Here is a 15406-nt window from a genome sequence, read left to right as displayed (position 1 = left end):
GCTCCCGTATATGCTTCCAAACCAAACCACAACCCAAACACTGCTGCTTTCAGGAAGGGTGTCACATTTAAGTGCTAGCTCCAGGGTATTTTCTGCCCTAAATATACAGCATCTCCTTTTTAAGCATATTTGCACTCCCACAGCAAATATTCATTAAATGTTTTGCTGCATTGGATAATCTCTCTTTGTTATGATAGGACTTCTACATACTATTCTTCACAGGTATGCCTACTCTTGTGTATGGCGACCTAATTTACCTCCGTTTAATTCAGAAATTCCAATTAATGTAATAGCATTACATTAGTTCAAATTAAGTGTGAGAACAGAGTTAGTCAAAATTACATACAAAGTTATTGGGTTTTGTATCTGTTTTCTTTGTTCTATGTCTGACGAAAAGGAATAATGGAAATTGGAAAAAAAAAAAAAGCATGATACAATTTCACCAAAGTCAGATTTTGACCTACATAGTGTTACAACCATGTAACACTACCTTCTTGCATGGTCCTACTTTTAATTTTTAGACAGAAGGCAATTAATGTAATAATTTGTAATTCTTAATGAAACATAAGTCACTCATATATATGTTAACCTTTATAAGTAGTATAAGACAGCACTTGTCAATTCTTACATTCTTCTCTCTGCCCAAAGAAATTGAGGAGTTCGCTTTTACCCACTATTCAACTCAAAATCACAGATAACAATTCCATAGCTAAAAAAATCCTCATTATAGGAAATTGATACTGATACTTTACATTTGACAAGATGAACACAGATTTATATATAAAACACATATAAGTGGACTAGCAAGTTCTGTTTTCAGTCAGGACTGTCTCATGAATACAGAAAATCAGTTTTCAAGAGCATAAAAAAAAAAAAGTAGCTATTGACAGTTTTTTCAAATTTTAAAAAATACCCTCAAAACAAACCCACAAAAAAACCCAAAAAAACCAAAAAAAAACCCACCCCCAAACATCCCCAAAATAACCACAGGAAACATCTATGTTGATTCTTTCAGACAAGGAAAGGTATCTGAAAGAAAGGTATTTCATGCTGTCACAACCCCCGAATTTCTTCAATGACTTCATTTCAGAACTCATACCACAAATTTTTTGAAAGACTTGAACACTAGATGCCAGAAAAATATCAGATACATATTATTTATCATGAACCACAATTTCTACTGACATTGTCACTGGTAGATACATAATAGGCTCAGATGCTTCCTCCAAAGGACTTGCAGCTTAAACATAATTTCTGAAGGACAAATCAGTAGCCGCCCTAAGTGTCATGTTCCCAAGGGCACCACCAGTCCCTGCAGGCCCTGCCAAGCTCCATCTGGGACCTGTCCCCACCCTGCCCGTGGGTGTAGGTTCCCATTTCAACCCAGCCCAGGGCCATCAGTCCCTGCTTGATCTATCCTGCAGGGAATCCCATGCCCAGACCCATGCCCAGCCTAGAACTTGCCCTGACTAGGTCATGAGGTCAACCTTGGACCTGACTTCTCACCCTGCCTGACCTGATTGTTGGGTGGTGGCTGGGTCCTGTCCTATCCCCAGCCTGGCCTCGGGTGCTTTATGAGGATGCCCCACCAGCGAGAGTACTGCCCTGACAGCCTTGTGGTGCCCACAGCTCCTGGCTCATCCTCCCCCGTGGGGCAGCCCTGCTCCAGCTGCTGCCCAGCACTCAGAGTGGTCAGCTGGCTACTAGTCACCCAAAATTCCTCCTCAAGCACCACCTTCCCTTCTGATTTCTGCTACCATCTTTAACAACAGAAGTTCAGCAGGCACTCGATTATGGGTAGTGTTGCTTCATCCTTTCTCCCATCCTGACTTTGGTACACTTTTCTGACCATGCAGCATGAAGTAGATTTTCTAGTCATACTCAACTAAGGATTTAAACTGTGCTCAAGGAGAAGCAATACATCCTATTCCCTTTATATCTACATTGCAGAAGTTTGTAATAACATTATAAGAAAATGAGTTGTAGAATAAAGCACTGAGAAAATAGACAAGGTGGAAGGTGGAAGGAAAGACAGTGGTCCAGGTGATGAAAAAAAGGATAGAGAAAAAAGTTGTCTGGGCAAACAGCAAATTAAAAAAAAAAAAAAAAGGAAACAAAAAAAAAAAGACAAGAAAATGGGAAGGACAAATAAACAAGAGTGAGCAACACATTACCAGCATACAAAAAAAAAAAAATGACAATATGAAGGAAAGCGGAAATCTAGAGATACTAGATATAAGCTAGAACCATTGAAAACATGACTTAATAATTATCTATACAAACTACAAAGTGTCTGTGGATCAAATACCTGGTTATATGCTGTTATTTTGAATACAGTGAAAGGACTGGAAAAGGGAAACATTCATTATTGACTTAGAACTGAATTTGCTATCTGATGCCTTATCTAGGAAATTAGATCAACAACAGTTAATTTTGTGGGTATTAAATCCACTCATATAACGTGTTTTATTTTCCCCTGTACTTTAAAAGGAGCATACATAGAGTTTGCATTTCTGATTCACGCACACACAGACATTTAGATTTAAATTACAGAATATTGCTAGCCATGTCAGCCTCACTGTCTGACCTGTAACAGACCTGCAGCCTCTGTGAACCAGTGCAAAGACATAACCAAATAATAGATAGTAACAAGTGCATTAACACACTGCCATAAAAGCAATTCCAAGATGATACGTCAGAATAAAACCACTATTTATTGTAACATGTTCTGGTTATTACAAGTCATTGTTGTTAGCCAGTTAAAAGGCAACAAAAGTAATCAAAGTTTTAAACAGGTCTCTTCAAAAAGTTTACATTAGTAACAAATTATGTATGACCACTGTACACAATAAATCTATAAACAGACTTCTCATGAAGAATATTGTTCTGCATAGACAGTATTAGGCAGGAAAATATCCCACTTATCATTTTATTGACTTATTACTAGAGAAATTACCATTTTCATAAGGTTAGTTTCACACATGAAATACACTCACATTCATACACAGAGAAAGATACATGGAATAAATTTCAGTAAGAATATCAAGAGATAAGGAAGAAGGCATGCTAGCTACCTATTCATGAACTAGCCCATTTTGCTACGTGCATGATTAAAAAGGCTGGAAGATGTAAATGGAGAGTGACAAATTGCAATTAGGGATTAATCTTAAATGGAAAACTGTATGCATTTTAGAATGTTTTTAAATATTACACCAAAATCAGTTTGATCCATATCTATATGTATCCAGTCAGCTATTCAATACACTTTTAATACTGAGTCTACAGGAAGAAATGTACTTGTCATTTCTTTATTTATTATCACTAATAGCTGTTGTATTTTTTTTCCCTTTCTTTTGTTTACTTCTTCAAGCGTCAGAAAAATGTGTACCAACTTGCTTGCAAAAACAAATGCTAGTTGGAAACATCACCCACTCAAACAATCTAAATAAAAATATTCAGTTGAAAACAGCAACTTCTGGCAACAGAATACAGAAAGAGAAGTCAAAGAAGATCTGAAATCACATACATTCATACATGACTTTCTTGTTGGCAGAGGAGCGTAATTTGAAGCTAATGAGATATTTATGGCCTTTGATGTAAATGGAGATTGAAGTCAACATGGATGTGCATCTACTAAAAACACTGCTTGTACTCAATTATAAATCTATACCCCAAGCCACACATAGAGATGCTTAAATAGTCTATGAATCAAGCCTTTAGGGCTAACCTGATGCTTTCCAGGATCTGCAGTTAGCACTTTTTCAACTTGAGCAGATGAGTATGTCTGTAGCTCTATACTAATTCTGTACCTGCTGGGAAAATATGAGACATGGCTTAAAAGTCCTCCAGGGCAGAACAGGAAAATCTAAAGTGATTTCAAGATTTTTTTTTTAACCTGCTTGTCCAGTTCATGGACAGTCACAAGAAAATCAAACATAAATATAAATTATATGAGCACAGGAGACTGAGGACTGCACAGATTTCCTGGGGTTTCTCAGGCTTTATCTAAAGCATAGACCTCTAAATAGTGCAGTACTGTGCACCTCAGCTTTCAGTCGCTGACCACCTTGTCTCTGTCCCTCCTTTCTGCTCAAATTCCCTGGGGCAAGGTTTTTGATTTGTACGCAGGTCTCATCACAATACAGAATCACACCCCCCTCTTTAGATGTGCTCTGAAAGCATACAGTCAGCTTGATTAGCTGAACCCTGAGTCACTGTCTAGTCACCAAAACAAAAATAACAAATAATATAATCAATAAAATTTCAGAGTCTCCTCATTGTGATACTTTGTACAGTATTTAATGCGTTCCACAGAACATGGGGATTTCAAAAATATTTCATTTACTAAGAATATGAATTGTGGCTTTACTTCTTTCCCTTCTCTTCCTCCCCTTGAAATATACCATTTCAAAACTTATGAAGCAAAGTGGTTTTGTGGTGGTTTGTTTTTTGGTTTTTTGGAAGGTAGCGGATGTGTGGTTGTTTGTTGTGTTTTTTTTTTTAATAGAATTAATTTAAAAATATCATCCTGTTTTAAACATACATAAAACTCTATAATAAATTACTGTAGTGGTGGGAGACTGTAAATAAGAACTACGCAAGGCAGAGCAATTTGTGAATATGCCTACAGTATTAATTTTAGCAAAATGTACATATGATTTGGAACTTTAGCAGAAAATTGATCACACAGTTGTTTCCTGTAAAAGCTCTTCCCAAAGCAGGTTTAAATGCACCTCTACCTCAGATTCAGCACTGCAATCTCTTAATTGTCACTGTATTCAAAATGCTTGCTCAACAGCAAAAGAATAATTCTTCCAAATATCAGTAAATGCATACTTTTTTTATCTACCATCTTTAAAATAATAATAAAAAAAAGCAGTTATAACTTCTTTAGGGTCATTTTCTTTTTTTTTTCACAGCTTCTAGGACTATTTTCTTGACAAGTTGAAATGAGCTAAACTTTGTTCCTCCTCATGCTACATAAAACCATTCAGAAAAGTCAGACAAAGTCTGACTATATAGTGAATAAAACAAAAGAACATAAATAATGAACTAATGTGCAGTTTCTTGACTGGATTACTTAGAAGGCTGGTGGAAAGCTTATTAACTGAAATTGGCCAATCATAGATATTTTTAAATCTCAGAAGTGTTAACTATAGCAATGCCTAGCTTCAAATTTACATGTAGCAGAGTCTTGTGGGAATTTTTTTTTTCCTGATAGAAGCTATATGTTTATTTTGTTGGAATTTTGTAAGTATTTTCCCAGTAAGAATAGATTTCAACAATGTATTATTAAATAATTATTTAAAAAACAACGCACAAACAAAACAAACAAACCCCAAACATCCACTTACAATAACTCTAACTTAGCATTATAAACTTCACTAGAGATTAATATCTGAACTAGATATCTACATTATCAATAGATTAACCAAGTTATATGTCAGTATTATTCCCGTGGTAGTACATTGCTGTCCAGTCACAGCAATTCAGCAGGTAACAGTGATCGGCTTTTACTGACTAAGAATACTGTAATTTGTCTTTTACACCACATTCTAATGTATCTCTTACTAATTCATAGTTAATATTCTCCTGAAGATTTAAAGATCAGAAATGAAAAGAGAGTAAAATATCAGTGATACAAATTTAAGAACTATGATTTTTAAAGTTAAAATAAACGCCAACTATACAAACATCACTACAGACCTTGAAGTTGGTCTTAGATTTATGCTTAGAAGTAACTGAGGACAAAGGAAGATTTTTTTTTGTTTAATATGGAAATAAAGCCTGAAAAGGCTTTATATTTATATTATATATCTTTATATTATATACAAACATTAAATTAAACAGTTTTTTGGGTTTTGTTTTTTCAAATAACATGCTGTATTTGTGCTCCTATGAATTTCTTCAGTGAGCTTCAGTGAGTCTCTCAGAGAGGCTTGGACAATGTCAGTAGATCCCTCAGGTTAGAAACTACAATCACCATTTACTTTTCAGTAAACGGACACACATTTATTTTGTGTCATTGCTTCTTGCCTGCAGCTACTACTCTTACGCTGGATTTCTAATTCTCATACACTATCAAAAAGAATTATGGGGTTATAAGAAAAGGCTATGTGGTCCCTACATTGTTTTTGAAAACTGCAATTCTCTCAATAATGAAAACAATTTGAAAAGCAAGCAGAGAGAAAGAAAAAGTGTGACCATCACTCCTTTTCAAGAAAAAAAAAAATCAAAGAAACACACTTTTTAAGCATTCTGTAAAAAAATCAGGCATTTGGATCTAATTCTAAAAAGCTGTTGTTGAACAATCACAGATATGGTTTCCCTTATTTTCTTTCCTGTGTTTAAAATGATAAAATAACATTATGGCCAGAAGGACCTAAGACTAACTTGAAATGCTCAATTAAGACAGTTGCACTTATCTCACTGACTTTTGAACTCTAATTTCAACTGATATTGCACATAAGAAGCACGGAAAAATGTCAGTAGTTAGAAAATTTTCATTATATTTTCTGCTTCTTGAGAAAATTTGATTAAGATTACAAATAAAAATGAAGAGGGAAAAACATGGCATAAACTGTTTACAAACATAAAGTTTAAATTACTAGTTATCCCAAAATTCCAGGTGTGTTCCACTCAGAGAAAAATTTGACCATTCATGATATGAATTTGAGCGTCCTGTGACTGAATGGATGCTGTAGTCATTCAAATGTCTGAAGCTAGAATGCAAGAGAGATCATGACACATTCTTAAATAATAAAGCACCAATTAACTTTGATTGCAATGTAATGTGATAGGGTACTAAGTCTTTTTTGTTCGTGAGTCCAACGCCTAAAATATGACCATGGACAACGATCACAAGACACATTTATTTATTTGACAGTCTTTGTCTAATTGTGGCTACAAAATTTTAAGAAAATACTACTCTTCCAGTATATATTTTAGGGAAATACCCAAAAATAGCACCAGTACAGTCTAGCACAACTGCTGACTTCATTTCCAGCTTTTACTTTTGATATGACCTTGTAAAAGAAATGTAATGCTCTCTGGGTCTCTCTTTATTTCTCTTGTGCACCTCTGTTTTCTTAAATTCAGATGTGTTACTCCAAAATAAAAGGTTATGATGTGAAAGAGGTTGTTCAGCTCTGAGTTTCTGTAAGGCAAAAGCTCCTGTAGAGTAGAATTTCTTACGCCTGGAGTAAAAAAATAATTTGTGGATATAAAAATAATGAAAACATGCATACAAAAATCACTATTTTATACATTTTTTTTAGGCTTGCAGAATAGATCTTTAAAATTTGAATGAATGTTCAAAAATATCAAAGTTCGGTACCTATTAGCACTCCAAGCCGTAAAAAAAAAAAACCACATTTCTAACATGGAATGGGTCTAACTTCTCTCGAGAAAAGGTCAAATGACTGAAAAGGAAAATTCTTAAGGGAATCTATCAGGTTTTGTCTAAATACTAAACAGGGAAACTCACGTGTCTCATTCCTCTTTCTCTCTTCACCATTAAGCCTATGTGTGTGCCCTCCTCAAGGATGGAAGAAACTAAAACTCCTGTCTAAACCAACCGAGATACTGTCTGAGGGACTGATTGTTAGGCAATTTGATCTCTTGAGGCTATTTAATGATTAGAATTTGATATCTTCCTGTTGGCATTCCAGTCTAAGAAGAGGAAATGTCACAAATGTGACAATAATGAAAAACAAGGTGGGAAGAGCAATTTAAACCAGTTGGGCATGCAGCAGCCCCTCAATATATTATTTGGGGACAAAAGAAAAAAAAAACAGTTGCTGCTCTACTATATGAATTCTTAGAACTGAACTACACAGAAGACACAGGCAAGACATTTTCATTGTATTACCTGGTTCAGTTACCAGATGGTGATACTGGCTTCATTCATATGATAATGTCACGATTATGCACTCACTCTGGAAATGGGAGAGTTGAGTGACTACCCTTATTAATCTGCAGAAGTCTAAACCCACATCTCACATCTTTCAAGTTACAAACATTAGATTCCAAATAAGGCTAGGTGGCTGTGAGAATTGTGTGCAGCATTGCCAGTCGAAAACTGAAATACTTTTGTTCTGAGATTCTCAATCTTGGACTATGAGAAAAGTGTAACCTTGCAGCCCCATAAAGCTGAAACTCCCCTAGATAGGTATTCTCACTTTCAAACAAGCCCTATGCAGTTTGTAGGAGAATCATTTAATGAAACACAAATCTTAACTATGATATCATATCATCGAAGTTTTTCCAACTTACTTTTCACCTTAAGTTTTCTTTCTTTGCTAGAAAGTGGATAACTTCATCAGCAGAAAGGGAAGAATGTTCTCCAACTTCTGTTCCTGTGCTGTTCTCCTCCTAACTTAGTGGGCTTTCTCCTGCTAAATGCTGTCTTGAGCTTCTTATGTTCAACAGGAGAGACAGCTTGTCTCAGCAAGACAAGACTCCACAAAATGTTATGAAGGATCAGATCACCAGAATCACTTGCTAGATCTTAGGAGACAATAACAAGGCGATCACATTTATGCTGCCTAATGCCCTCCCCTCTCACCACCAAACACTGAGCTTAAAAATATGCCTAGAAGAGAGTCCGAGTTATATTTACTTAGCTTACTGTCCTGTCTATGCTGAATTAATACACAAGTGTTAAATTCTTAACTTTCTAGTTGACATAAATACTGGGAATTGGGAATTATATTATATACTGTGGACCTCTAAAAGCTAAGCAGAATATTACCATACAGAAGTCCCATTATTGATCCAGATCTCAGTCTGGTTTTAGGTCAATGCAGTAAGGACTGGAATTTAGGTCGAAGCAGTAAAATAAACAGAACTAGAGCACGGGCTCCAGCACTGTCCTGTCACAGTGTTCATACCTTCCAGTCAATGCATAGGCATGACCAGGGAACAGGACAGGATGGAGGTCCTCCTCAACAGACAGTACAAAAAAGGCAAATATTTTTGGTTGCTTGGTTAGTTTTGGGGTTTTTTTGAGGTAAGAAAGATTTTCACTATAGAGAGGCAAGTTGTGCTATGCCATGTGGCCTCAGAGGCAGAGAAGAGGACCTAGACCATTTTATTTAATCAGACATAGCCTTATGGGCAGAACCAGATATATCTTTACTCTCAACTGATGGATGCCTTAAGTCAAAGGTTGACTGTGCCTGCTTTTATGTAGTGTACATTTTTTGCTTAAATATGGAAAATTAGGTAGAAAATAGAGGTTATGTTCCCCCAGAAAATCAATGAAATATGACTGTCATCTTACATCAGATATGTTAAGAACTTGTAATATGAGAAGATGGACACAACAACAAGAACAATAGCAAAAGTAGGATTAATTTGTAAAATAACAATAAAAGCTGAGTAAATATTAAGCAGAATCCAACACCAAAATCTAGAAACCTAAGCAATTAACTTCTGAAATTCCATTCCTTTGGAAACGCCAGTTCTAAAATTGTTATACAAAGTAGTGAGAAGACATACTACAAAGACTAACTCCATATACACACAAGCCTGAAAAATATGTTTTAATATCAGTTACTTGAGTTTTGAGTTGTTGTTTTTTAATCACTATTTTTTCAACTTTATCTGTTTGTTGCCAAAAAAAAAGGCAGCAGGAAAAGAACAGAAAATTATACTGGGATGGGAAAAGAAAAGGGTATAAAAATCAAATGTGTTGCAGGTAATTTTCTATTCAGTTAAAAAGGTTGTCCATTTCCAGCCCCACTCTCCCCAAATGAAAAAAAAAATCAGATCAACTGATATTTTAACAATTCCAAAGAATTACTAAGTGACTGTTTTTCTCTTACTTAAAAAAAGTAAAATACATTTCTCAAAATGATCAGAATGACAATGCCTATCATTCTACTGCATGCATAACTTCAAAGCCTTCTCATATTTAGTTAATTATATTTTCTTGCATCAAAGGCTTTTCAGAACCCTAACGTAATACATCATATTTGCTTTGTAGTGTGTAGAACTGATATCTGAGTAGAAAAGGAAATAAAACAACAAAGGTAGAGATTGTAATTTCTCCTCCTGCTTACCCTTCCACTCCCATTATTGGAGAGTTCCCATCTTTGCCTAGCACAATGAAAAGGTACTTCCTCTACTTGGGATACATCACTAAAGCTCATGTTCATCTCACTAATTGTGTGAAAAAGTTAGATAAACATCTAAACCAGAAGTATACATTTCAGGCAGCAATCTTTCCTACTGTAACACAGGTATTTGACATTAAATATTAGTTGAAGCCAACAACCACGAAAACATCCTGAAGATTATGTTTAAAGAGTCCAAGTCATTAGCCTAGATTAAACAGGTAGCTGTCTGCTAGCTGAAGTACAGCAAGATGATTCCTTCTCTCACCTCTTACCAATATATACAGAATTATCTCTATAACCATGATCTACAAAGTTAAGAAACTTGTCATTTTCCTGTTAGTTTCATACCTGAACCAACTCCTCATGATTAAAATCAGAGTATATTCTGCTATGAGTTTCTAATAGTTTTTGTCTGTGTTTTCATTAGTTCTGCTGATGGTTTATTAAAGATGACACAACATCCATTGGTAAGAAATTCAGTACACAGAGTTCAGACTAAACTTCAGGTATTTTCTCACCTACCATTCAATTACTTTTATCCTATTATTGTTATTCTTATTTTTATTATTATTATTCCCATAGCCATCTCTGCTGCATGGTATCTTCTTTGAAGCAAAATCATATTTCAGTCTACAAGTTTATCCATTTTCACCATCTACACCTAACATTAGCCTTTACTAGCATAGAACTGATAGCTTGGAAATTATTATTATTATTTTGCTTCTGTCTCTCAGCTTGACATAAAACACATTTCCTACTACTTTTTTGATGCAATGAGTATTATTTATGAATTACTTTGTAATAGGACTCTTGAAACACTATCATTACCATAGTATTTAGCACACTCTACTTGTTTTCACAGGCCTGCAAAACTACATGGGCACTTTCAAAATTGCAAACATATAGAGAAAGGAATCATATAATTTTTCACAGATTTCTTTTACCATGTAACACATACATACAGCAATACTCGCACTAACTGCACTCTAGATTCATACATGGTATAAATTTCTGATCTCAGTTGAAAAAAGAGAACAGGAGAAGAAATACACTAGCATGTTTCATAGTGAGGAGAAATTATTTTTAACAACATGATTTCGTGACAAAACATCACACCTCAGCACATTTCCAAGACCTGTCTCATTCTTGTTCTCCACTGCTTGAAAATGTGTCCTCTTATAAAACCATATCCCATTGTTTTCCTCTTTTGCACATGGCCTTCTCAGTCCTCTGTCTAATTCTCAAACATTTCTTAGAGTGCACATCACTAGCTTGTTCTTTTCTCCAAATCATAGTTCTTTCCTATGGATCTTTTCTTCTCCCTGTTCATTTGTTTCTAGCTTCCCTTCATTTCTTTATAAATATATGTAAGATATATAGAAAAAGATATATGCCAATCAATTCAATCAACGTCAAACTGATTTTTATTTTGTAAAGGGAATTTATTTCACTTATTTTGTAAGGGATTTCTGGTTTTCTTTTTTTTTTTTTTTCTTTTTTTTTTCTTTTATTATGTCTGTATGGGATGATATTGCAGAAAAAAAAATAGAATAGAAGACAATTTGCAGCTGCCAAGTTAACTAGGAAGAACTGATCTATTTTTTTTCTTGCCCTCAGTCAATTGATTTAGGTCAGGACTGAAAAAAATATTCCTTGTCACATGACAGGAGTTACAGCTTCCTGTGTGCTTCTATTATATCATCTGAAGAAATCTCACTAATAAAACATAATACCAACCAAAAATATCTACCACAAACTAATGCAGTCAATTAATAGAACAGATGGAGGTCAGGGCAGACAATTAAATCCCTTTGACAGAGGAGAAGATTATTCTATCTCATATCGGAGATATGTCAGTAATTCCTGTCTGATCTGACTTACACTTTTATTCCTCAAAATAATTCCTTCTATAATGCCTTCTTTGGTATGAAGGAGAAAGGTTCATCATCTAAAGGTATTGTTTACTGCTGTGTATAAAAGTGGTGGGAAAGTGCACATATGTTTTATCAGCAGTATTTTTACTGATTCCTAGAACAAGAAAATCAAATATCCTTTTTGTTTTTGTTTACACAGCTGCTACTCTCCTTGAAGTCTGCCTCTCAAAAGGATTATATAAGTATCACCGTGGCAAGTTGCTAGCCACTTTCTTTTTGGAATTTAATACTGTTCCACATATACACAGATGACCATTCAGGAGTCCTGAGTCATTATTTCTCTGTCTCTGATTTCCTAGTATATTGAAATCTTATAACAAATTCAGTGTATTTGTAAAAATTCTCTTTCCTAAATACTTGCACCAAGATATTTACTTCCATTTCATTTGACCAAATAAAGTATATTTCTTGCAACCACCTTCCTTTAAACAGAACTGTAGTGACAACAGAGCCTCTCAGTCTCTAATTATCCATCCCCTAACTTTTCAAGTGATTGATCATCATTATACAAACTTGTAATATTTGTGTGTTTTTCCCTCCTTTTTGATACTTCCAGGTTATGAAAATGAAAGGGACATATAGGTATTTTAAAACTATGGGAAGGAAAATTGCATTGCTCTTAAATGAAGATCACAGGACTATAGCCTGGTTGAGGTTGGAAAGAAAACGTGGAGGTCCTGTGCTCTAACTCCTCTGCTTAAGCAGGGACACCTAGAAATTGTTGCCCAGGCCCACGTCTGGACAGATTTTGAGTATCTCCAAGGAAGAAGACTCCACAACATCTCTGGGCAACTTGTGCCAGTGTTCAGTGACCCTCACAGTAATAAAGTAGCTCCTGATGTTCAGACCAAGAAAAATCAGTATGTAACACTGTTACCAAGATAAACTACAATTTTCTTTAAAAGTAAATATATTGAAAAGATTGGGACATATGCAATGAATAGTATTTTTCACTCATGATTGGTGTATCATAATCACTAGAAACAATATTCACATGAATATTTTCACTAACAAACCCTCTTCAACAATTTCACTTCCAATCAATTTATTTCCAATCAATGTTCCAATCGATTGAATATATTTGTTACTTTCTTACAAGAATTCAATATCAGACAGTTCTTAAAATAAAATATCTGGAAACAAGCAAATCAACTCTCATTCAAGTGAATGGAGAGCCAAAATACAATTTTAACAGAGAGTTGTTAATTTCTTACATCAACAAAAATTGCAGATTTTTAAGGTTATACCTAAGCATTAAATTTTGTCAGTTATTTGCTAAAGTCATATGAAAACATAAAAAATTAAGCTGGTTTTGCTAACACTCTGTGAGTAGTTGTGTAAGCTTTAAATCCATGTTCATCCTATGACTGCATATGGGCAAATCTCCATCACTATCAATGCAGCTGCAACCAGGTGAAAAAGAGAATAGTATTAGTTCATACCTGTTCAAGAGAAGTAGAGACTATAATGCCTGAAAACAGATAGAACCTGATTTTTACTTGACTTGAGTAGTTTCACCTACACAAAAATAATTCTGAACTTTTTTTTCAAGTAGTGGATAACAATATTACCATATTTGTGCTGTGTTCCCTTTTTTTTTTTTTTGCTTTTTCCTTGGGAAACAACGTAGTATATACAAACGTAGTATATACAAAATAAAAAAGTATATTTTTGGTAATGGACCTTGTAGAAACAGTATTTTAGATAATTTTGGCTTACATATTTAAGATTCAATAGAAAAATGGTCTATAAATGTATATTGTTCACAATGTCAATATAAAATCAAAACAAAATACTGTTCTACAATGTACAGTACCCAATATCTGGGACTAAATTGGCATACAATTAAAGCCAAATGTATTTTATATTCACATATACAAACAAACACATTTACCTTCAGAATCAAATAGTGATTTTTAGTTCTAAGACATTTCTAAAAGTAGTTTGGCTCCTGCTGGCAAAAGCATTTCATTTTTTTCTTTTGAAAAAGAAAGAACTATGCCATCATCTTCCCTAGTCAGTCAGCAGCTGTATCAATTTGTTTTCAGGGCAGTGATTAGCATAATTGTCTTGGATTACTTGCATTTGGCACAGAATAGAAATAATTCAGTATTCATTACTGAAGAACTATGCTACATTGTTTCCTCAAGCTATAGAATACTAGGATTTTTAAAGATACTTAATCAAATGAAGTACCCAGGCAGCTTCTCAAAAACAAAACCCAGACTATTTTGCTCTTTTCCAGCCTTCTCTGCAATACCAACAACATTCCCATTCCTAGCAGTATGGAACAAGTGTGTTTCATTTTGTCAGCATTCACATCACCTAGAAGACTAAAAGATATCTGAAGAACTATACAGTCCTCTGCTTCCAATGAGATACACTTCCAGAGAGTTGAGGTTAAATCCAAAAAAAATCCTGGGTATCCAACACAAGATTTACATTCAGCATGTTATTCAAATAGTCTACATGTGACTTACTAGTTTCCAAGTAAACTTTTAGATGTAATAGTTAAAATCCCAGTAAATAATCTAGGCACTAGAAAAGCTCACTGAAACCAGAGTTTTCTCAAGACACACAAAAATACACTTCTGTACCTGCCCTGATATACATATCTCACACGCTTGTTCTCAGATCAAAAACGAGGGACAACTTTCAGTTCTAGATAGTAGACACCTGTTTTTTTGCTAAATGAAGTAGTTTACCTGTGAGCTAGGTCTCTAGCAAATCACTAAGGATCTAGACATTTTAGTTAATGCAACCTAGAAATATATCTAGAACATGGAAATAGAGGTGCTTAAGTTTGAGTATGCAATCTTTCTATGTAGAGCTGCAGGTATGACATAGGACTTGCAGGCCCTCTGCAGTGGTGCTGGAAGTTTTATTTCTAAAACTGTACTAGAAGCTTGTTTTTAAGAACCCAAATCCCTCTCAAAGAATCAAAAACTTTATTTCTCCTTATTTTCTGTTTGAAAAACAGCCTCGCGCAATGGCTAGCATAAACATCCATGAAATTAGCTGAAAATAGCCATGAGAGCATTATTCAAAAGGGTTTCAGTTTTATATTATTTATTTAAAATTCAGAGAAAAAAAAAGACACTGTGATTCTATCATTACTGATTGATTTTCCACCTATTTTATCTCCAAATTACAGCTCCAATGCTGAGTTGCCTATAGTGCTGCCTATAGAGTTGTATACATCTTAAAACTAATCAATTAGGTATGTACTAGGCCGTTTACCTTAATACTCTCGCATGCTTTATAAGCATGCATAGATAATCACTGTATGATATCAGACAGAGAAATCATAGAATTATAGAATGGTTTGGGTTGGAAGGGACCTTAAAGATA

The 15406-nt window shown here is 34.6% G+C and overlaps 1 protein-coding gene across 1 annotated transcript in view; it reads right to left on the bottom strand.

The window, feature by feature from the left end:
• The window catches only part of NLGN4X (neuroligin 4 X-linked), a 186402-nt gene that overhangs the window by 131364 nt on the left and 39632 nt on the right, over positions 1–15406 (bottom strand). The window lies entirely within an intron of this gene.

The sequence above is a fragment of the Chlamydotis macqueenii genome, chromosome 1 (genome assembly GCF_036417535.1).
Source record: "Chlamydotis macqueenii isolate bChlMac1 chromosome 1, bChlMac1.mat, whole genome shotgun sequence".
NCBI classification, from domain to species: Eukaryota; Metazoa; Chordata; class Aves; order Otidiformes; family Otididae; genus Chlamydotis; species Chlamydotis macqueenii.
This window is presented reverse-complemented; position numbering and strand designations above follow the sequence as displayed.